This window comes from Pristiophorus japonicus, chromosome 11 (assembly GCF_044704955.1).
Source record: "Pristiophorus japonicus isolate sPriJap1 chromosome 11, sPriJap1.hap1, whole genome shotgun sequence".
NCBI classification, from domain to species: Eukaryota; Metazoa; Chordata; class Chondrichthyes; family Pristiophoridae; genus Pristiophorus; species Pristiophorus japonicus.
The window spans coordinates 87416750-87439531 of NC_091987.1; the positions used below are offsets into that span (position 1 = coordinate 87416750).

The 22782-nt window shown below is 48.7% G+C and overlaps 1 protein-coding gene across 5 annotated transcripts in view; it reads right to left on the reverse strand.

The window, feature by feature from the left end:
* tfg (trafficking from ER to golgi regulator) overlaps window positions 1–22782 on the reverse strand; it is a 223374-nt gene that overhangs the window by 80600 nt on the left and 119992 nt on the right. The gene's annotated exons all lie outside the window — the stretch shown is intronic.

Consider the following 22782-nt stretch of genomic DNA (forward strand, 5'->3'; position numbering starts at 1 on the left):
GGCAAACATTTAAGGACATATTTCATAATGCTCAACAAAGATATATTTCAGTGAGAAAGAAAGAATCTAAAGAGAAGGATGAACCATCCGTGGCTAACTAAGGATAAAAGGATGGTATCAAACTGAAAACAAAGGCATACGATGTTGTGAAGATTAGTGAAAAGCCAGAGGATTGGGAAATTTTTGGAAACCAGCAAAGTACGACTGGGTGATGTGTAATGAGAAAGGACTAATTAGCAATCTTGTTGTGCGAGGCCCCTTGGGGAAGAGTGACCATAATATGGTAGAATTCTTTATTAAGATGGAGAGTGACACAGTTAATTCTGAGACTAGTGTCCTGAATTTAAGGAAAGGTAACTTTGATGGGAAGAGACGTGAATTGGCTAGAATAGACTGGCGTATGATACTTAAAGGGTTGACGGTGGATAGGCAATGGCAGACATTTAAAGATCACATGGATGAACTTCAACAATTGTACATCCCTGTCTGCAGTAAAAATAAAATAGGGAAGGTGGCTCAACCATAGCTAACAAGGGAAATTAGGAATAGTGTTAAATCCAAGGAAGAAGCATATAAATTGGCCCAAAAAAGCAGCAAACCTGAGGACTGGGAGAAATTTAGAATCCATCAGAGGAGGACAAAGTGTTTAATTAGGAGGGTGAAAATAGAGCATGAGAGGAAGCTTGCTGGGAACATATAAACTGACTGTCTTCACATATCTATAGAAGCTTTTGCAAACGTAGGTCCCTTGCAGTCAGAATCAGGTGAATTTATAATGGGGAACAGAGAAATGTCAGACCAATTGAACAAATACTTTGGTTCGGTCTTCACAAAGGAAGACGCGAATAACCTTCCGAAAATACTAGGGGACAGAGGATCTAGCAAGAAGGAGGAACTGAAGGAAATCCTTATTAGTCAGGAAATTGTGTTAGGGAAATTGATGACATTGATGGCAGATAAATCCCTAGGGCCTGATAGTCTGCAGCCCAGAGTAGAAACATAGAAAATAGGTGCAGGAGCAGGCCATTCAGCCCTTCTAGCCTGCACCGCCATTCAATGAGTTCATGGCGGAACATGAAACTTCAGTACCCCCTATCTGCTTTCTCGCCATAACCCTTGATCCCCCGAGTAGTAAGGACTTCATCTAACTCCCTTTTGAATATATTTAGTGAATTGGCCTCAACTACTTTCTGTGGTAGAGAATTCCACAGGTTCACCACTCTCTGGGTGAAGAAGTTTCTCCTCATCTCGGTCCTAAATGGCTTACCCCTTATCCTCAGACTGTGACCCCTGGTTCTGGACTTCCCCAACATTGGGAACATTCTTCCTGCATCTAACCTGTCTAAACCCGTCAGAATTTTAAACGTTTCCATGAGGTCCCCTCTCATTCTTCTGAACTCCAGTGAATACAAGCCCAGTTGATCCAGTCTTTCTTGATAGGTCAGTCCCGCCATCCCGGGAATCAGTCTGGTGAATCTTCGCTGCACTCCCTCAATAGCAAGAATGTCCTTCCTCAAGTTAGGAGACCAAAACTGTACACAATACTCCAGGTGTGGCCTCACCAAGGCCCTGTACAACTGTAGCAACACCTCCCTGCCCCTGTATTCAAATCCCCTCGCTATGAAGGCCAACATGCCATTTGCTTTCTTAACCACCTGCTGTACCTGCATGCTAACCTTCAATGACTGATGTACCATGACACCCAGGTCTCGTTGCACCTTCCCTTTTCCTAATCTGTCACCATTCAGATAATAGTCTGTCTCTCTGTTTTTACCACCAAAGTGGATAACCTCACATTTATCCACATTATACTTCATCTGCCATGCATTTGCCCACTCACCTAACCTATCCAAGTCACTCTGCAGCCTCATAGCATCCTCCTCGCAGCTCACACTGCCACCCAACTTAGTGTCATCCGCAAATTTGGAGATACTGCATTTAATCCCCTCGTCTAAATCATTAATGTACAATGTAAACAGCTGGGGCCCCAGCACAGAACCTTGCGGCACCGCACTAGTCACTGCCTGCCATTCTGAAAAGTACCCGTTTACTCCTACTCTTTGCTTCCTGTCTGACAACCAGTTCTCAATCCAGGTCAGCACACTACCCCCAATCCCATGTGCTTTAACTTTGCACATTAATCTCTTGTGTGGGATCTTGTCGAAAGCCTTCTGAAAGTCCAAATATACCACATCAACTGGTTCTCCTTTGTCCACTTTACTGGAAACATCCTCAAAAAATTCCAGAAGATTTGTCAAGCATGATTTCCCTTTCATAAATCCATGCTGACTTGGACCTATCATGTCACCATTTCCCAGATGCACTATGACATCCTTAATAATTGATTCCATCATTTTACCCACTACTGAGGTCAGGCTGACCGGTCTATAATTCCCTGTTTTCTCTCTCCCTCCTTTTTTAAAAAGTGGGGTTACATTGGCTACCCTCCACTCCATAGGAACTGATCCAGAGTCAATGGAATGTTGGAAAATGACTGTCAATGCATCCGCTATTTCCAAGGCCACCTCCTTAAGTACTATGGGATGCAGTCCATCAGGCCCTGGGGATTTATCGGCCTTCAATCCCATCAATTTCCCCAACACAATTTCCCGACTAATAAAGATTTCCCTCAGTTCCCCCTCCTTACTAGACCCTCTGACCCCTTTTATATCCGGAAGGTTGTTTGTATCCTCCTTAGTGAATACCGAACCAAAGTACTTGTTCAATTGGTCTGCCATTTCTTTGTTCCCCGTTATGACTTCCCCTGATTCTGACTGCAGGGGACCTACGTTTGTCTTTACTAACCTTTTTCTCTTTACATATCTATAGAAACTTTTGCAATCCGCCTTAATGTTCCCTGCAAGCTTCTTCTCGTACTCCATTTTCCCTGCCCTAATCAAACCCTTTGTCCTCCTCTGCTGAATTCTAAATTTCTCCCAGTCCCCAAGTTCGCTGCTATTTCTGGCCAATTTGTGTGCCACTTCCTTGGCTTTAATACTATCCCTGATTTCCCGAGATAGCCACGGTTGAGCCACCTTCCCTTTTTTATTTTTACGCCAGACAGGAATGTACAATTGTTGTCATTCATCCATGCGGTCTCTAAATGTCTGCCATTGCCCATCCACAGTCAACCCCCTAAATATCATTCGCCAATCTATCCTAGCCAATTCACGCCTCATACCTTCAAAGTTACCCTTCTTTAAGTTCTGGACCATGGTCTCTGAATTAACTGTTTCATTCTCCATCCTAATGCAGAATTCCACCATATTATGGTCATTCTTCCCCAAGGGGCCTCGCACAATGAGATTGCTAATTAATCCTCTCTCATTAGACAACACCCAGTCTAAGATGGCCTCCCCCCTAGTTGGTTCCTCAACATATCGGTCTAGAAAACCATCCCTTATGCACTCCAGGAAATCCTCCTCCACCGTATTGCTTCCAGTTTGGCTAGCCCAATCTATGTGCATATTAAAGTCACCCATTATAACTGCTACACCTTTATTGCATGCACCCCTAATTTCCTGTTTGATGCCCTCCCCAACATCACTACTACTGTTTAGAGGTCTGTACACAACTCCTATTAACGTTTTTTGCCCTTTGGTGTTCTGCAACTCTACCCATATAGATTCCACATCATCCAAGCTAATGTCTTTCCTAACTATTGCATTAATCTCCTCTTTAACCAGCAATGCTACCCCACCTCCTTTTCCTTTTATTCTATCCTTCCTGAATGTTGAATACCCCTGAATGTTGAGTTCCCAGCCCTGATCATCCTGGAGCCACGTCTCTGTAATCCCAATCACATCATATTTGTTAACATCGATTTGCACAATTAATTCATCCACCTTATTGCGGATACTCCTTGCATTAAGACACAAAGCCTTCAGGCTTGTTTTTTTAACACCCTTTGTCCTTTTAGAATTTTGCTGTACAGTGGCCCTTTTTGTTCTTTGCCTTGGGTTTCTCTGCCCTCCACTTTTCCTCATCTCCTTTGTCTTTTGCTTTTGCCTCCTTTTTGTTTCCCTCTGTCTCCCTGCATTGGTTCCCATCCCCCTGCCATATTAGTTTAAATCCTCCCCAACAGCACTAGCAAACACTCCCCCTAGGACATTGGTTCCGGTCCTGCCCAGGTGCAGACCGTCCGGTTTGTACTGGTCCCACCTCCCCCAGAACCGGTCCCAATGCCCCAGGAATTTGAATCCCTCCCTGCTGCACCACTGCTCAAGCCACGTATTCATCTGCGCTATCCTGCGATTCCTACTCTGACTATCACGTGGCACTGGTAGCAATCCAGAGATTACTACTTTTGAGGTCCTACTTTTTAATTTAGCTCCTAGCTCCTTAAATTCGTTTCGTAGGACCTCATCCCTTTTTTTACCTATGTCGTTGGTACCAATGTGCACCACGACAACTGGCTGTTCTCCCTCCCATTTCAGAATGTCCTGCACCCGCTCCGAGACATCCTTCACCCTTGCACCAGGGAGGCAACATACCATCCTGGAGTCTCGGTCGCGGCCGCAGAAACGCCTATCTATTCCCCTCACCATTGAATCCCCTATCACTATTGCTCTCCCACTCTTTTTCTTGCCCTCCTGTGCAGCAGAGCCAGCCACGGTGCCATGAACTTGGCTGCTGCTGCCCTCCCCTGATGAGTCATTCCCCTCAACAGTACTCAAAACGGTGTATCTGTTTTGCAGGGGGATGACCACAAGGGACCCCTGCACTACCTTCCTTGCACTACTCTTCCTGCTGGTCTTCCATTCCCTATCTGGCTGTGGACCCTTTCCCTGCGGTAAGACCAACTCACTACACGTGATACTCACGTCATTCTCAGCATCGTGGATGCTCCAGAGTGAATCCACCCTCCGCTCCAATTCCGTAACGCGGATCGTCAGGAGCTTGAGGTGGATACACTTCCCGCACACGTAGTCGTCAGGGACACCGGAAGCGTCCCCGAGTTCCCACATGGTACAGGAGGAGCATAACACCCGACCGAGCTCTCCTGCCATGACTGAACCCTTAAGATACACTTAAATTGGCAACAACACTGTTAAAAGTTACTGACTAATATAAGAAGAAAAAGAAAAACTACTCACCAATCACCAGCCAATCACTTACCCCCTAGGCTGTGACGTCACCTTTGTTTCTTTCTTTGCCTTCTCCCTGTAGCTGCACCGGCACGCCTCTCGCCGACCCTGGACTTGCGCTGCTCCGAGCTCCCGCCTCCTCGACTGACTGCTCGAACTGCTCGACTCCCGCTGGCCTTTATAGGCCTCTCGCCGACCCCGGACTCGCGCTGCTCCGAGCTCCCGCCTCCTCGACTGACTGCTCGAACTGCTCGACTCCCGCTGGCCTTTATCGGCCTCTCGCCGGCCCCGGACTCGCGCTGCTCCGAGCTCCCGCCTCCTCGATTGACTGCTCGAATTGCTCGACTCCCGCTGGCCTTTATAGGTCTCTCGCCGACCTCGGACTCGCGCTGCTCCGAGCTCCCGCCTCCTTGACTGACTGCTCGAACTTAAGGAACTGGCCCGAAATAGTGGATGCATTGGTAATCATTTTCCAACAGTCTATCGACTCTGGATCAGTTCCTATGGACTGGAGGGTAGCTAATGTAACACCACTTTTTAAAAAAGGAGGGAGAGAGAAAACGGGGAATTATAGAGCGGTTAGCCTGTCATTGGTCGTGGGGAAAATGTTGGAATCAATTATTAAAGATGAAACAGTAGCGCATTTGGAAAGCAGTGACAGGATCAGTCCAAGTCAGCATGGATTTCTGAAAGGGAAATCATGCTTGACACATCTTTTGGAATTTTTTGAGGATGTAACTAGTAGAGTGGGCAAGGGAGAACCAATGGATGTGGTGTATTTGGACTTTCAAAAAGCTTTTGACAAGGTCCCACACAAGAGATGTTGTGCAAAATTAAAGCACATGGTTTTGAAGGTAATGTATTGACGTCGATAGAGAACTGGTTGGCAGACAAGAAGCAGAGAGTCGGGATAAACGGGTCCTTTTCAGAATGGCAGGAAGTGACGAGTGGATTGCCGCAGGGCTCAGTGCTGGGACCCCAGCTATTTACAATATACGTCAATGATTTAGATGAAGGAATTGAGTGTAATATCTCCAAGTTTGCAGATGACACTAAGCTGGGTAGCGGTGTGAGCTGTGAGGAGGATGCTAAGAGGCTGCAGGGTGACTTGGACAGGTTAGGTGAGTGGGCAAATGCATGGCAGATGCAGTATAATGTGGATAAATGTGAGGCTATCCACTTTGGTGGCAAAAATGTGAAGGCAGATTATCTGAATTGCAGAAGATTAGGAAAAGGGGAGGTGCAACGAGACCTGGGTGTCATGGTACATCAGTCATTGAAAGTTGGCATGCAGGTACTGCAGGCAGCAAATGGCATGTTGGCCTTCATAGCTGGGGGATTTGAGTATAGGAGCAGGGAAGTCTGACTGCAGTTGTACAGGGCCCTGGAATATTGCGTTCAGTTTTGGTCTCCTAATCTGAGGAAGGATGTTCTTGCTATTGAGGGAGTGCAGCGAAGGTTCACCAGACTGATTCCCGGGATGGCAGGACTGACATATGAGGAGAGACTGAATCGAATGGGCCTGTATTCACTGGAGTTTAGAAGAATGAGAGGGGATCTCACAGAAACATATAAAATTCTGACGGGACTGGACAGGTTAGATGCAGGAAGAATGTTCCCGACGTTGGGGAAGTCCAGAACCAAGGATCACAGTCGAAGGATAAGGGGTTAGCCATTAGGGGCGAGATGAGGAGAACCTTCTTCACTCAGAGTTGTGAACCTGTGGAATTCTCTACTGCAGAGAGTTGTTGATGCCAGTTCGTTAGATATTGTCAAGAGGGAGTGAGATATGGCCCTTATGGCTAAAGGGATCAAGGGGTATGGAGAGAAAGCAGGAAAGGGGTACTGAGGTAAATGATCAGCCATGATCTTATTGAATGGTGGTGCAGGCTCGAAGGGCCGAATGGTCTACTCCTGCACCTATTTTCTATGTTTCTATGACTAAAAAAAATGAGAGAAGATAGATGATGAGAGTAAACTAGCAAGAAATATAAAAACAGACAGCAAGAGCTTCTACAGGTATATAAAGAGGAAGAGAACAGCTAAAGTAAATGTTGGTCCCTTAGAGGATTAGACTAGGGAATTAATAATGGGAAACAGGGAAATGGAAGAGACTTTGAACAAATATTTTGCGTCAGTCTTCACAGTAGAAGACACTAAAAGCATCCCAATAATTGATAATCAAGGGACTATTGGGAAGGGGGAAACTTAAAAGAATCACCATCACTAAAAAATGTGGCAGGTGGAGCATAATGTGAAAAAATGTGAGGTTATCCACTTTGATAGAAAAAATAAAAAAGCAAACTAATGTGACTAACGGTAGACAAGTCCCTTGCACCTGATGGTCTGCATCCTAGGGTCTTAAACGAAGTGGCTGCAGAGATAGTGGATGCATTGGTTGTAATCTACCAAAATTCCATGGATTCTGGAGAGGTCCCAGCAGATTGGAAAACGACAATTGTAACACCCCTATTTAAGAAAGGAGGGAGACAGAAAGCAGGAAACTATAGACCAGTTAGCCTAACATCTGTCATTAGGAAAATGTTGGAGTCCATTATTAAGGAAGTAGTAGCAGGACATTTAGAAAATCACAATACAGGCAAGCAGAGTCAGCATGGTTTTATGAAAGGGAAATCATGTTTGACAAATTTGCTTGAGTTCTTGAGGATGTAACGAGGAGGGTGGAAAATACGGGGAACCAGTAGATGTCATGTATTTGGATTTCTAGAAGGCATTCGATAAGGTGCCACATAAAAGGTTACTGCACAAGATAAAAGGTTACAATGTTGGGGGTAATATATTAAGCATGGATAGAGGATTGGCTAACTAACAGAAAACATAGTCTGGATAAATGGGTCATTTTCAGGTTGGCAAACTGCAACTAGTGTGGTGCCACAGGGATCAGTGCTGGGGCCTCAACTAATTACAATCTATATTAATGACTTGGATGAAGGAACTGAGTGTAGTGTAGTCAAATTTGCTCATGATACAAAGATAGATGGGAAAGCAAGTTGTGAGGAGGATGCAAAGAATCTGCAAAAGGATATAGATAAGTTAAGTGAGTGGGCAAAAATGTGGCAGGTGGAGCATAATGTGAAAAAATGTGAGGTTATCCACTTTGGTAGAAAAAAGAAAAAAGAAAAAATTATTTAAATGGGAAGAGATTACAAAATGCTGAGGTACAGAGGGGATCTGGGGTCCTTGTACATGAAACACAAAAGATTAGCATACAGGTACAGCAAGTAATTAGGAAGGCAAATGCAATGTTGGCCTTTATTGTAAGGGGGATGGAGTATAAAGGTAGGGAAATCCTGCTACAACTGTACAGGGCGTTGGCGAGAGCATACCTAGAGTACTGCATACAGTTTTGGTGTCCTTATTTAAGGAGGGATATACTTGCATTGGAGGTAGTTCAAAGAAGGTTCACGAGGTTAACTTCCAAGATGAGGGGGTTGTCTTACATAAGAACATAAGAATTAGGAACAGGAGTAGGCCATCTAGCCCCTCGAGCCTGCTCCGCCATTCAACAAGATCATGGCTGATCTGGCCATGGACTCAGCTCCACTTACCCGCCCGCTCCCCGTAACCCTTAATTCCCTTATTGGTTAAAAATCTATCTATCTGTGATTTGAATACATTCAATGAGCTAGCCTCAACTGCTTCCTTGGGCAGAGAATTCCACAGATTCACAACCCTCTGGGAGAAGAAATTCCTTCTCAACTCGTTTTTAAATTGGCTCCCCTGTATTGTGCCCCCTAGTTCTAGTCTCCCCGACCAGTGGAAACAACTTCTCTGCCTCTATCTTGTCTATCCTTTTCATTATTTTAAATGTTTCTATAAGATCACCCCTCATCCTTCTGAACTCCAACGAGTAAAGACCCAGTCTACTCAATCTATCATCATAGGTAACCCCCTCATCTCCAGAATCAGCCTAGTGAATCGTCTCTGTACCCCCTCCAAAGCTAGCATATCATTCCTTAAGTAAGGTGACCAAAACTGCACGCAGTACTCCAGGTGCGGCCTCACCAATACCCTATACATTTGCAGCAGGACCTTCCCGTTTTTGTACTCCATCCCTCTCGCAATGAAGGCCAACATTCCATTCGCCTTCCTGATTACCTGCTGCACCTGGGCCAATTGTGGAGCAGTGGAGGCGTGGCCTAAACAGTTGGAGCTGTGAGCAGTGAGAGAAGGAGCTGCTGCTTTTGCTCCTGGCTGGGCCTGTGAATCAGCCCAGGAAGAGAAGGAAGGAAGGAAGGGGCTTCACCACCAACTTTCACCCAGAGGGAGAGGAGGAAAAAGCAGAAAACTTGAACAACTTCACCATTTCTACAAAGAGTTGGAGAGAGGGGGAAAGACCAACAACAATATCCAGTGTGGAAGGAGGGAGACTCTACCATTCTACAGGTGGGTGTATTGGTGCAGCCCCTAAAAGACTTTGCTGTATCGGTGGGGGGGAGGAAAGACCACCAGTCGGGGGCCGGAACATCGCGGGGGGTGTGTGTGTGTGGAGAGGTGCTTACAACTAGGCCCCACACACCTTTGAAGCACCCCTCCCCCATTGCCTAGCCTGGGATAGCTGGAGCTACCAGGCTGAGGAAACAATTAATCCACCCTAATTAACATCGTTGGGAGTGTGTGCCTGTGTGGCTCCAGCTGCAGCAGGTGAAGACATCTTCTCCCCTCACCCGAAGACCACCCCAAAGACTATTTTTGTTTGTCATCTGGGGATTGCACCCACCCACAGCTGCGAGGGGAGACCTCCCCTCGCAGTTTCCCCCCTTCCCACCCCCCTCTCTCTTTCTCTGTTACTCTCTGTCACTCCCCTCTCTCTGAGCCCTTTTCCTCCCAAATTGATTGGAAAAATATAAAACAATTAAGACAACTGAGCAGAGGGAGCAAGGCCCCTCCCCAATTGTCAACTAGGGGAGAGGTGTGCCTCGTTAAGAGCTCCTCTGCTCAGTCTATTAAACGAGGCCATTTAAAGACCATTAAGGCCTGTGACTTTGGGGTGGGTGTAGCCCTTAAAGGGACCCCGTGATGGCGACCCCATCTACGCCGGTGGCAGGGCCAGCTAGGACTTATGCGCAGGCGGCATCCACATCCACGGCACCTCCTGCGCCACCTGCTGCCCTGCCACCATTCAGACTTATAACTACGAAACACGGGGTCAAGAGCTACACTCACCCCACAATGAGCATTGAGGAGTGCGTGCGGGCGATGGCTGGGGTAGTCGGCCCCTCGGCCATTGTCGCAGCCTCCAAGATGTCTGGGAGGGCCGTGTTCTTCCTGGGGTCGGAGCGGGCGGTGTCCCTGGCCATTGAAAAGGGGCTCACGGTGGGCGGGGCGTTCCTGCCGGTGGACCCTCTCGAGGCCACCGCGCAGAGGGTCATTCTATCAAACGTCCCGCCCTTTGTTCCCGCTGAGCTCCTCCTCCCTCACCTACACCAACTGGGGGAGGTAAGGTCGGGGATCAACCCCATACCGCTTGGCCTCAGGGAGAACAGCCTGCGCCATGTGTTCTCCTTCCGCCGCCAGCTCTTTGTCCAGCTGGCGCGGGAAGAGACGACAGAGGGCAATTTTAAAATGGTGCACGAGGGGACTGCCTACCGCATCTTTTGGACGTCGGACGGCGTGCGGTGCCATGCCTGCAGGGAAGTGGGGCACGTTCGCAAGAACTGCCCCGCCTCCAAAGCCGCCAAACCACCGAGGGCGGCCAAGACTGGTGCCGCCGCCACCCCTCCCCCTAGTAGCGTCTGCGTGCCGGGAGCTGTGGGTGTGCGGGCATCGTCGGGGGCCTTTGTTTTCACGGCCTCCGGCGGGGGGGGAGGGAGAGCGTCCGGCCGGAAAGAAGGCGCGGAAGAAGGTGAAACACCTGGAGGCGGGTCCCCTTAGTGCGCCAGACAAGCTGTTCATCGCGCTCGGCCCAACCCCGTCACCGGCGAGCGCAGGGTGCCCTGAGCCCGTGCCCTTGACTAATACTGCAGAGGGGTTCGGGCGCGGGCAAGATAAGAAAAAGGGGGGAGTGGAGCGGGAGGCCTCGGCAGACACGGGTGTCTCCCTGTCTCCGTGCCCCCCCAGGAAAAAAAGGAGGCGCCGCTCCAATGAGGCAGGGGGGGAACAACATCCCTCCGCGGAGGAGTCGGTGCCCGCCGCGTGTCCCGCGTCCCCCACCGGCGCCCCCAAACTGCGCCGTAGGCACGAGAAATCTGTCCCCGGGGAGGGTGAGGCAGTCGAGGCTGCCCAGCCCCTGCCTCCCGGGGATGGCGTGAAAGATCTGCCTGTCGTGGGGGGCGTGGGGCCAGCGGAAGAATGCGTAGCCGCCGGGTCGAGCGTCCCGGGGACTGAGGCGGGCGGGGCCGAAAAGGCCGAACCTGAGCCCGCCCAGCCAATATCCAACTTCCCCTGGGATTTGCTCGACTCGGCAGAAATACAAAGTATTAACACTTTTAATGAATCTGTACACGCTGGGCCGGGGGGTGGCGGCGGGGAGGGGGAGGAACACCCACCCTCGCCCCCTACTTTGGAGCTGGAGCGCTTGGAGGGTCTGGGGATTTTCTATGGCCGGGTCTCTCCTTGTTCCCCGGTTCCTGGGGCGGAGGAGGAACCCCTTCCGCTGTCGCTTCCCGACCCAGCACCAATTCTAAAAGAGCCCAGTGGGGACTCCTCTGCCGACGATCCTGGGGTTGGGATCGGGGCAGAGCCAGGGCCGGATGGAGCGGCCGGGCCGTTTGCCATACCTCATGCGGTCGATGGGCCGGCTGCTAGCGGCGACCTCCCGGAGGAGGACAGGGACTCGGTGGAGGACGCGGGTGAAGATCTCGAGTCCATCGCCAGTGAGGCGGTGGATCTCCTCGTGCCCGCCGCTGAGTCCCCCCTCATTCCCGTAGAGGATCTCCGGGACTTTTTGGTCGAGAGCCAGGGTCGCCGCAACTGAGTCCATCTGGCCCGGGAAAGATGGTCCGAGCTGGGGCTGCTCATCGCTTCCGTCCACGTCGCCGCTAAAACCATGGCCGCGGGCGGGCCCTTATCAAGGGCGCAAGGCCTTGAGCTGCGCCGGCTCAAAAAGTTCCTCGCTGGGCTGCTGAAGGAGTGGAGGTCAACAAAAGACTCCGCTCCCTCCCCCGCAATAGGTTAAGGTAGAGGTTGCACTATGCTTTTGCCATGAAGATAACCATAGCCAGCCTCAACATCAACGGCGGCAGAGGGGCACGTCGTAGATTTGACAATTTTTCGCTCCTGTGGGAGGGGAAATATGCGGTGTGCTTCCTGCAAGAAACCCACACCGTTCCGGGAGACGAAGCCACGTGGCTCCTGGAATGACAAGGAGAGGTCCGCATGAGCCACCTCACCGCCACTTCTAGTGGGGTGGCCATCTTGCTGGGCCCGCATTTTCAGCCGGAGATCTTGGGGGTCGAGGAGCCCGTGCCAGGCCGCTTGCTGCACGTAACGGTTCGCCTGGGGGACGTGCCGCTCCATCTTGTGAACGTGTACGCCCCTCAGCCCGGCCCGCAGCAGGCGCGCTTCTTCGAAGAAGTGTCCGCTCTTTTTGGCTCCGTCGGCGACTGCATTGTCCTCGAGGGGGATTTTAACTGCACCCTCGAGGCGAGGGACCGCTCCGGTGCCCCGCAGAGCATGACGGCGATGGAGAAGTTGAGGGACCTGGTCGGGTCCTTCGACTTGGTGGACGTCTGGCGAAATCTCCAGCGCCTTTACTTGGGTGAGGCCTGGAGTAGGATGGTCTAGAGTCGACCGCCTTTACGCGTCTCGGGCGTATGTTTCCTGCGTCCCGGCGGCCTCCATGCGGCCGGTGCCGTGTTCGGACCACCACCTGGTGTGGGCGGAGCTCGCTTCGCTCCGCGCGAGGACGGGGTCCGGGTACTGGCACTTTAATAACCGGCTGCTGGAGGACGAGCTATTCCAGGACTCGTTCCGTCGATTCTGGGCCGACTGGAGAAGGAAGCAGGGTGGCTTCCCCTCCTTGAGGCTATGGTGGGACGTGGGCAAGGCTCACGTCCGCGTCTTCTGTCAAGAGTACGCGAGGGGGTCGACCAAGAGGCGGGCGGCCGGAGTCGGGCGCCTAGAAAAAGAGGTGCTCGACCTGGAATCCCGTCTCGGTCAAGTCGTCGAGGACCCGGCCCTGCGGACGGTGTATGAAGCTAAGAAGGCCGCGCTGAAGGACCTGCAGCTCGTCGGGTCCCGAGGCGCGTTCGTGAGGTCGCGAATCCGGTTCCTGCGGGATCTGGACCGCGGCTCCCCCTTCTTCTACTCGCAGGAAAAAAGGCAGAGTGTCCGTAGGCAGCTCTTGACGCTGCTGGCCGACGACGGCTCTCTCGTCTCGGATCCGGAGGGCATCAACAACAGGGCCCGTGAATATTACGGGGCTCTGTTCTCTCCGGATCCGTCCAGCGAGGAAGCGCGTAGAGTTTTGTGGGAGGACCTGCCGAAAGTCAGCCCGTGAAAATTTGGAAGCTCCGCTAAGCCTGGCGGAGCTGACCGGTGCCCTCGACCGGCTCTCGAGGGGAAAATCCCCGGGGCTGGACGGGCTGACCGTGGAGTTCTACAGGGCGTTCTGGGACGTCCTGGGGAGCGACTACGCGCGGGTCCTGGGGGAAAGTCTGGCGACCGGGGAGATGCCCCTCTCTTGGCGCAGGGCAGTCATCGTCCTGCTGCCTAAGAAGGGCGATCTCCGCCTCCTTAAGAACTGGCGCCCGGTCTCCCTCCTCAGCATGGACTACAAAATCTTCGCCAGGGCGATGTCTGCTCGCCTTGGCACCGTGCTGGACCACATGATCCACCCCGACCAGTCCTACACGGTCCCGGGCCGGACAATCCACGATAACATCCATCAGGTCCGGGACCTCATCCATCATTCCCAGGAGGCTGGTCTGTCGGTCGCCTTCCTCTCTCTCGACCAAGAAAAGGCGTTCGACAGGGTGGATCACGACTATCTGCTTGGAACTCTGCGCGCTTTCGGGTTCAGGACGCATTTCGTCGCCCGGATCTGACTTTTGTACGCCGCCGCGGAGTGTCTGATTAAGGTTAACGGGTCCTTGACGGTGCCCCTTCGCTTTAGGAGAGGGGTGCGCCAGGGATGCCCCATGTCCGGCCAGTTATATGCCATCTGCGTGGAGCCTTTCCTGCGCCTCCTGCGGACGAGGTTGACGGGACTGGCTCTGCAAGGGTCGGGCGTGGAGGTTGTCCTCTCGGCTTACGCCGATGACGTGCTCCTCGCGGTAGAGTATCCCACTGACCTGCGGAGGATGCGTGAGTGCCAGGAGATTTACTCGGCCGCATCCTCCGCCAGAATCAACTGGGAAAAATGTTCCGGACTCCTGGTGGGTCAGTGGCGGGTGGACTCCCTGCCGGAGGAGCTCAGGCCTTTTGCCTGGAGCACGACCCATCTCCTCTATCTGGGAGTCTACCTTAGCCCCAACGAGGAAGCCTGGCCGGCGAACTGGCAGGAGCTGGAGGCCAAGGTCGCCGCTCGCCTAGGGCGCTGGATGGAACTGCTCCGAGTGCTGTCCTACAGGGGTCGAGCGCTAGTCAAAAACCAGCTGGTGGCCGCAATGTTGTGGTACCGGCTGGTCACTTTGACCCCTCCCCCTGCGTTTGTCGCCAAGATACAGAAGAAGCTGGTGGACTTCTTCTGGAACAACAGGAAGCACTGGGTCTCTGCCGCGGTCTTGAGTCTCCCGCTTGAGGAAGGCGGTCAGTCGTTGGTGTGCGTCAGCGCCCAGCTCGCGACTTTCCGTCTTCAGACCCTGCAGAGATACCTTTACGTCGAGCCCCCTCCTAGGTGGTGTGCTCTGGCGATGTATTTCTTCCGCCAGCAGCGCGACCTCAATTACGACACGCAGCTCCTGTTTGTGAACTTGGGGGGTGTCAGGACCGCCCTCCAGGAGCTGCCTGTCTTTTACAAGGAACTCATCAGGGTCTGGAACAAAGTCTCCACCAAGCGCAGCTCTCCGCCGGCTGGAGTGGCGGCTGTCCTGCAGGAGCCACTGCTCGGGAATCCGTACCTCCACGACCGAGGTTTTATGTGGCAGTCGGAAGAGAGGGCTGTGGCTGGTAAGGTGACCAGGGTCAGGGACCTGCTCGATGGTGGAGGAGCGGGCTGGATGGCGCCAGGCACGCTGGCGCGGCGCCTAAATTCAGCCAACGTCTGCCGCGCGGCCGAAGCCATCGAGTCGCTAAAAACAGCTTTGGGCCCTGACTCTGTTAGGTGCATCGAGGAGGCTCAAGCATGTGGGGAGATCCCGTCCGAACTGACCCCCGTCCGGACGGAATTCCTCATCGGCGCCAAACCCCGGAACCTCCCTCGGGAGCCGGCGCCTCACAACTTGAGCCGCCTCGAGGAAATCCCCTCCGTGCCTTTCAGTTCCGCGAGGAGGGGTTTCCTGTACGGGCTGCTCCTGCACACTCTCAACTTTGCCATCTTCGCCGGCCGTCCGGACACGCCATGGCGTACCAACTTGCCGTCCGGAGGAGGCGGGGGTCCCCGATGGAGGGCACTCTACGCAGGGGTCCTCCCACTATTCATCGGGGACTTGGCCTGGAGGGTGGTGCACGGAGCAGTGCCGTGCAACAAATTTTTAAGCCGGTTCACGGACTCCCAGGCCCCTGCAATTTCTGCGGTCTGGAAGAGTCCGTGTTCCATGTTTTTATGGAATGCACGAGGTTGCAGCCCCTGTTTTATTATTTAAAGGGGCTGATCCTGAAATTCTGGCTGCACTTCAGTCCCAATCTCCTGATCTTTGGGCACCCTGTGCGGAGGGGAGCGGGTAGGTCCGAGGCCCTCCTCGTAGGACTGCTCCTGGGCACGGCCAAGGGTGCCATCAGCCGGTCCAGGTAGCGGGCGGTCGAGGGGGTCGTTCAACCTGACTGCCTGCCTCTCTTCCGCACGTACATCCGCGCCAGGGTGTCCTTGGAGATGGAGCACGCGGTGTCCACCGGTACGCTCGCGGCCTTCCGCGAGAGGTGGGCACCGGAGGGACTGGAGTGCATCATCACGCCCGGCAACCAAATTTTAATTTGATTTTATGTTTTAAAGTTTAATTTGTTTTAATTGCCGGTGCTTTTAGTGTCCCCTCCCCTTTTATAGGGGGCACTGGAAAAAATTTGATTTTAGTGCCTAAAAAAAACCCGAAAAAAAGAAAGAAAAAAAAACACAAAAAAAGAAAAAAAGGGCCTTGTAAATGTCTGGTGTGTCATCCAGGTCGGGTGGCACGGTTAAATTTTTTATGTTTTTCAGATAAACTCCAAAAAGAGTTTCATGCACAAGGACCCCCAGGTCCCTTTGCACCGCAGCATGTTGTAATTTCTCCCCATTCAAATAATAATCCCTTTTACTGTTTTTTTTTCCAAGGTGGATGACCTCACATTTTCCAACATTGTATTCCATCTGCCAAACCTTAGCCCATTCGCTAACCTATCCAAATCTCTTTGCAGCCTCTCTGTGGTCCTCTACACAACCTGCTTTCCCACTAATCTTTGTGTCATCTGCAAATTTTGTTACACTACACTCTGTCCCCTCTTCCAGGTCATCTATGTATATTGTAAACAGTTGTGGTCCCAGCACCGGTCCCTGTGGCACACCACTCACCACCGATTTCCAACACGAAAAGGACGTATTTATCCCGACTCTCTGCTTTCTGTTAGCCAGCCAATTCTCTATCCATGCTAATACATTTCCTCTGACTCCGCGCAACTTTATCTTCTGCAGTAACCTTTGTGTGGCACCTTATCGAATGCCTTTTGGAAATCTAAATACACCACATCCATCGGTACACCTCTATCCACCATGCTCATTATATCCTCAAAGAATTCCTGTAAATTAGTTAAACATGATTTCCCCTTCATGAATCCATGTTGCGTCTGCTTGATTGCACTATTCCTATCTAGATGTCCCGCTATTTCTTCCTTAATGATAGCTTCAAGCATTTTCCCCACTACAGATGTTAAACTAACCGGCCTATAGTTACCTGCCTTTTGTCTGCCCCCTTTTTTAAACAGAGGCGTTACATTAGCTGCTTTCAAATCCACTGGTACCTCCCCAGAGTCCAGAGAATTTTGGTAGATTATAACGAATACATCTGCTATAACTTCCACCATCTCTTAACACCCTGGGATGCATTTCATCCGGATCAGGGGACTTGTCTACCTTGAGTCCCATTAGCCTGTCCAGCACTACCCCCTTAGTGATAGTGATTATCTCAAGGTCCTCCCTTCCCACATTCCCGTGACCAGCAATTTTTGGCATGGTTTTTGCGTCTTCCAGTGTGAAGACCGAAGCAAAATAATTGTTTAAGGTCTCAGCCATTTCCATATTTCCCATTATTAAATCCCCCTTCTCATCTTCCAAGGGACCAACATTTACTTTAGTCACTCTTTTCCGTTTTATATATCAGTAAAAGCTTTTACTATCAGTAAAAGCTTTTACTATCTGTTTTTATGTTTTGTGCAAGTTTACTTTCGTAATCTATCTTTCCTTTCTTTATTGCTTTCTTAGTCATTCTTTGCTGTCGTTTAAAATTTTCCCAATCTTCTAGTTTCCCACTAAACTTGGCCACCTTATTGGTTTTTAATTTGATACTCTCCTTTATTTCCTTGGTTATCCACGGCTGGTTATCCCTTCTCTTACTGCCCTTCTTTTTCAAGGAAGAAAGATTGAGTAGGTTGGGCCTATACTCATTGGAATTGAGAAGAATGAGAGGCGATCTTATTGAAACATATAAGATTCTGAGGGGGTTTGACAGGGTAGATGCAGAGATGATGTTTCCCCTCGTGGGGGAATCTAGAACTGGGGGGCATAGTTTCAGAATAAGGGCTTACCCATTTAAAACGTAGTGAGGAGGAATTTCTTCTCTCAGAGGGTTGTGAATCTTTGGAATTCTCTGTCCCAGAGAGCTGTGGAGGCTGGCTCATTGAATATATTTAAGGTGGACTTAGACAGATTTTTGAACGATATGGGAGTCAATGGCTATGGGGAGCAGGCAGGGAAGTGGAGTTGAGGCCAAGATCAGATCAGCCATGATCTTATTGAAAGCTGGAGCAGGCTCGAGGGGCCAAATAGTCTACTTCTGCTCCTATTTCTTATGTACCATTTTTTTTACTAATATTAATTTCTTTCAGTTCCTCATTCTCGCTAGTCCTTTGGTTTTGCACTATTTCTGGGAGGTTTTTTGCGTCTTCTTCTGTGAAGACAGACACAAAGTATTTGTTTAATTTCTCTGGCATTCCTTTATTCCCCATTATAATTTCTCCTGTCTCAGCCTGTAAGGGACCCACATTTACTTTCGCTAATCTTTTCTTTTTACATACCTATTGAAGCTTTTACCGTCAGTTTTTATGCCTCTCACTAGTTTACTCTCGTATTCTACTTTCCCTTTCTTAATCAATTTCTTGGTCTTCCTTTGCTGAATTCTAAAATTCTCCCAATCCTCATGCTTACTGCACTTTTTGGCAACATTATAAGCCTCTTTCTTTGATCTAATACTATCTTTAACTTCTCTTGTTTGCCATAGTTGGGACTACTTTTCCTGTGGGATTTTGTGCCTTAAAAACAATATATATTTGTTGTAAGTTTTGTATTAATTCTTTAAATGCTAGCCATTGCTTGTTTACCATCATACCTTTAAATGTAACAGAAAGCAGAGAGTCGGGATAAATGGGTCCTTTTCGGGTTGGAAATCGGTGGTTAGTGGTGTGCCACAGGGATCGGTGCTGGGACCACAACTGTTTACAATATACATAGATGACCTGGAAGAGGGGACAGAGTGTAGTGTAACAAAATTTGCAGATGACACAAAGATTAGTGGGAAAGCAGGTTGTGTAGAGGACAGAGAGGCTGCAAAGAGATTCAGATAGGTTAAGCGAATGGGTTAAGGTTTGGCAGATGGAATACAATGTCGGAAAATGTGAGGTCATCCACCTTGGAAAAAAAACAGTAAAAGGGAATATTATTTGAATGGGGAGAAATTACAACATGCTGCGGTGCAGAGGGACCTGGGGGTCCTTGTGCATGAATCGCAAAAAGTTAGTTTGCAGGTGGAGCAGGTAATCAGGAAGGCGAATGGAATGTTGGCCTTCATTGCGAGAGGAATGGAGTACAAAAGCAGGGAGGTCCTGCTGCAACTGTATAGGGTATTGGTGAGGCCGCACCTGGAGTACTGCGTGCAGTTTTGGTCATCTTACTTCAGGAAGGATATACTGGCTTTGGAGGGGGTACAGAGACGATTCACTAGGCTGATTCCGGAGATGAGAGGGTTACCTTATGATGATAGATTGAGTAGATTGGGTCTTTACTCGTTGGAGTTCAGAAAGATGAGGGGTGATCTTATAGAAACATTTAAAATAATGAAAGGGATAGACAAGATAGAGGTAGAGAGGTTGTTTCCACTGGTCGGGGAGACTAGAACTAGGGGGCACAGCCTCAAAATACGGGGGAGCCAATTTAAAACCGAGTCGAGAAGGAATTTCTTCTCCCAGAGGGTTGTGAATCTGTGGAATTCTCTGCCCAAGGAAGCAGTTGAGGCTAGCTCATTGAATGTAGTCAAATCACAGATAGATAGATTTTTAACCAATAAGGGAATTAAGGGTTACGGGGAGCGGGCGGGTAAGTGGAGCTGAGTCCACGGCCAGATCAGCCATGATCTTGTTGAATGGCGGAGCAGGCTCGAGGGGCTAGATGGCCTACTCCTGTTCCATGTTCTTATGTTCTTATGTAGCTTCCCAATCTACCTTAGCAGACTTGCTCTTCATACCTACGTAGTTTGCTTTCTTAAATCTAAAGACCCTAAGTTTTGGATTAAAAGAAATCACTTTCAAACGTAATATAAACTTCTAACATATTATGGTTTCTCTTCCCCAAGGACCCCTTTAATACAAGGTTATTAATTAGCCCTTTCTCATTGCACAATACTAGACCTAAAATAACCTGTTCCTAGTTGGTTTCTCAACATACTGATCTAGAAAACGATCTTGTACACAATCCATGAATTCGTCCTCCACACTATTACCGCAAATTTGGTTTGCCCAGTCGATAGGTAGATTAAAGTCCACCAATGATTACTGTATTAGCCTTGTTAGATGCGCCTCTAACTTCCTGATTTATACTCTGCCCTGCATTACAACTACTGTTTGGGGGCCTATAAACAACTCCCACCAATGTTTTCTGCTCCATGCTGTTTCTTAGCTCCACCCAAACTGATTCTACTTCTTGATTTTGCGAGCTAAGATCCCTTCTCGCTACTGTCTTTATCCCATCCTTTATTATCAGGGCCACCTCTCCTCCTTTTCCATTTTGCCTATCTCTTCTAAAAGTTAAGTATCTTGGAATATTTAGTTCCCAACCTTGGTCACTTTGCAATCATGTCTCCATAATGGCTATTAGATCAAACCTACTCATTTCTATCTGCGCTATTAATTCATCTACTTTTTTGTGAATGGTTCGCACATTCAGCTATAGTATTTTACTAACAAGACAAGACATCCAATCTCTAATTTCAACTTCCAGCACACACAAGAACATTTGTGCAATAGTTGGCTTTTCACTTTATTTTAATGGGCGAGTTTCATCATTTAAATAAAAACTTAAGGGATTCCCCTCGTGCTTTACTTTGATTGTTGTTTCCAAGAGTGAACAGTAACTATCGATGACATCGTGGAATTGACTTGTTTTGGAGTAGTTACTAAACTCATAAAACACTGAAGGAACCAATTTAAAATTATTTGGTATTAACTCCAGCTGCTTCAGAAAAGTAGCAGTTTTAATTGTATGCTAATTTATTTCTGACAAAGCCAGGTTTGCCTACAGTAAGTATTCAGCACACCCTCTAAAATTGAACAGAAAAAGATTTATCTATGTTTTATTCTTTTTATAAAATTTCATACAGAACAGAACAAAAGAAAATAAAAAATCAGCAGTTATAGAGAGATATCTTTTTAAACTACCCACGTATGTTGCCAGAATCTCAAATATGCTATGCTTTTGAGAGTTAGCATATAATTTCATGTGAAACACGGCCTGGGTGTGAAAGAAAGGAAGACGGTTGCCCTTAAGTTAGTTATTTTGACCAAGGATGATGATGAAACTTCCTCCTTAAACTAAAAGTCACACTAAAACACATCTACGTTTCAGGCAAGTAAACAAAAAGGGCATATTTTAAGGAAAGTTTTACCTGGGCTAAAAGTTTAAACACAGTTGATATCGATTAAGGTAATTTATCCCATCTTTGCTCATTCATCCCAAAAGAGCAGTCCCTTCATCTAGAGCACCCAGCTATTAACCCACCCCAAGTTTTTTGCCTCCACTACCCTAGCCAATCCATTCCTTATTTGAAGAACTTTCCAGTACCAGTTCTAAATGTTCCCCTTGCTAGACGTAATCTGCACGGACAGGTTAATTTGAATTAGTTGGGCTGATTTTAAAAACATTCCCTAGCACCACCCCCACCGGAAAGTCCTGTCTGTGGCCATATCCACACCCTCCTGTGCCATCCCCACAGTCATAAATGACTTGCTTGTGGTTGCATGCCAGACACCCACCCAGGCCAAGCGGGATCCTAATTAAAGTAGTTATGCCAGACTTTCACCAGAACATAATTGTCTGGCATCTGTGAATCAGTGGCTGGCGCTGCACCACCAGACTTTCAATGTCTTCCATGTGTCTTGGTGACCACAAGTTGGTAAACACAGGATTTAACCACAGTAGTGCAGAATTTAAAGCTCAAATTAAACGGTGCTGTTTTCAGAATATAGTTCAGCATTCAATTTGTTTTTCAGAATGGTACCTCGCAGTGACTGGGCATGTTAAGTCTGCTAACACTCCTCAATCACATTCAGTTTCACCTGCTTCCATTTAGATATCATTCACAGAGCACTTATATCACCCAGTTTTTATCCCCCAATGTGCAATCCAGCTAGCGCCATTACAGCCACTTACTCGCTTTGGAAGTCATTGGCTGCTTTCCACTATTTATTGGTCTTGTTTGAGAGCTTCTGATTTGACGTCAGGAATATAAATTAGAAATGGCAGCGGTCACAAGCGCCGATCGCGGAGGCACCACAGACAACATTGTTCCCCATTCTGACATCACTCCCCGATAGCTAAATGCTGTTTCCCACCCTTGAACTAATTTCTTATCCATACAGTGCACCCCTTTAAGCTCGAGTAGCAGCCTTTTGTGTGAACTTTGGTCCAAAGCTTTTCGGAACTCTAGGTACACCACGCTGTAGTATTTTCTACAGCACACTTGCAATGTCATTTCCTCAAAGTCATATAGGTTGATAAGAAGTACATTCTTATTTTAAGCAAAGAGCTTTTTGGTAACTTAATAACTTCAAAAAAATTCAATGAAATTGAAGCTTAAAATAAATGCAAAATTACACACACCACTCTGGTTGTATTAAGCTGGTAAAATTCACAGCTGTATAGATGTTTTATCCCAGCTGCATTAAAAAAAAAAGAGACAAATTAAACAGATTTTACATTTTACAATGCAGCTGGTGAAACCAAAATACTTTGGTAGAAAAGCATTGTTCTAAAAGGATGACTACTACTTCCAAGCTGCAGCAAAAAAAATTCACTTCCTCAGTTTAATCATGGCAATTTCAGCTGACTTTTTATTCCAACAAAAACATTAATACTGCAGAGACATATTTTTCAAATCGCCTTCAGTCTGAAGGTTTGTTC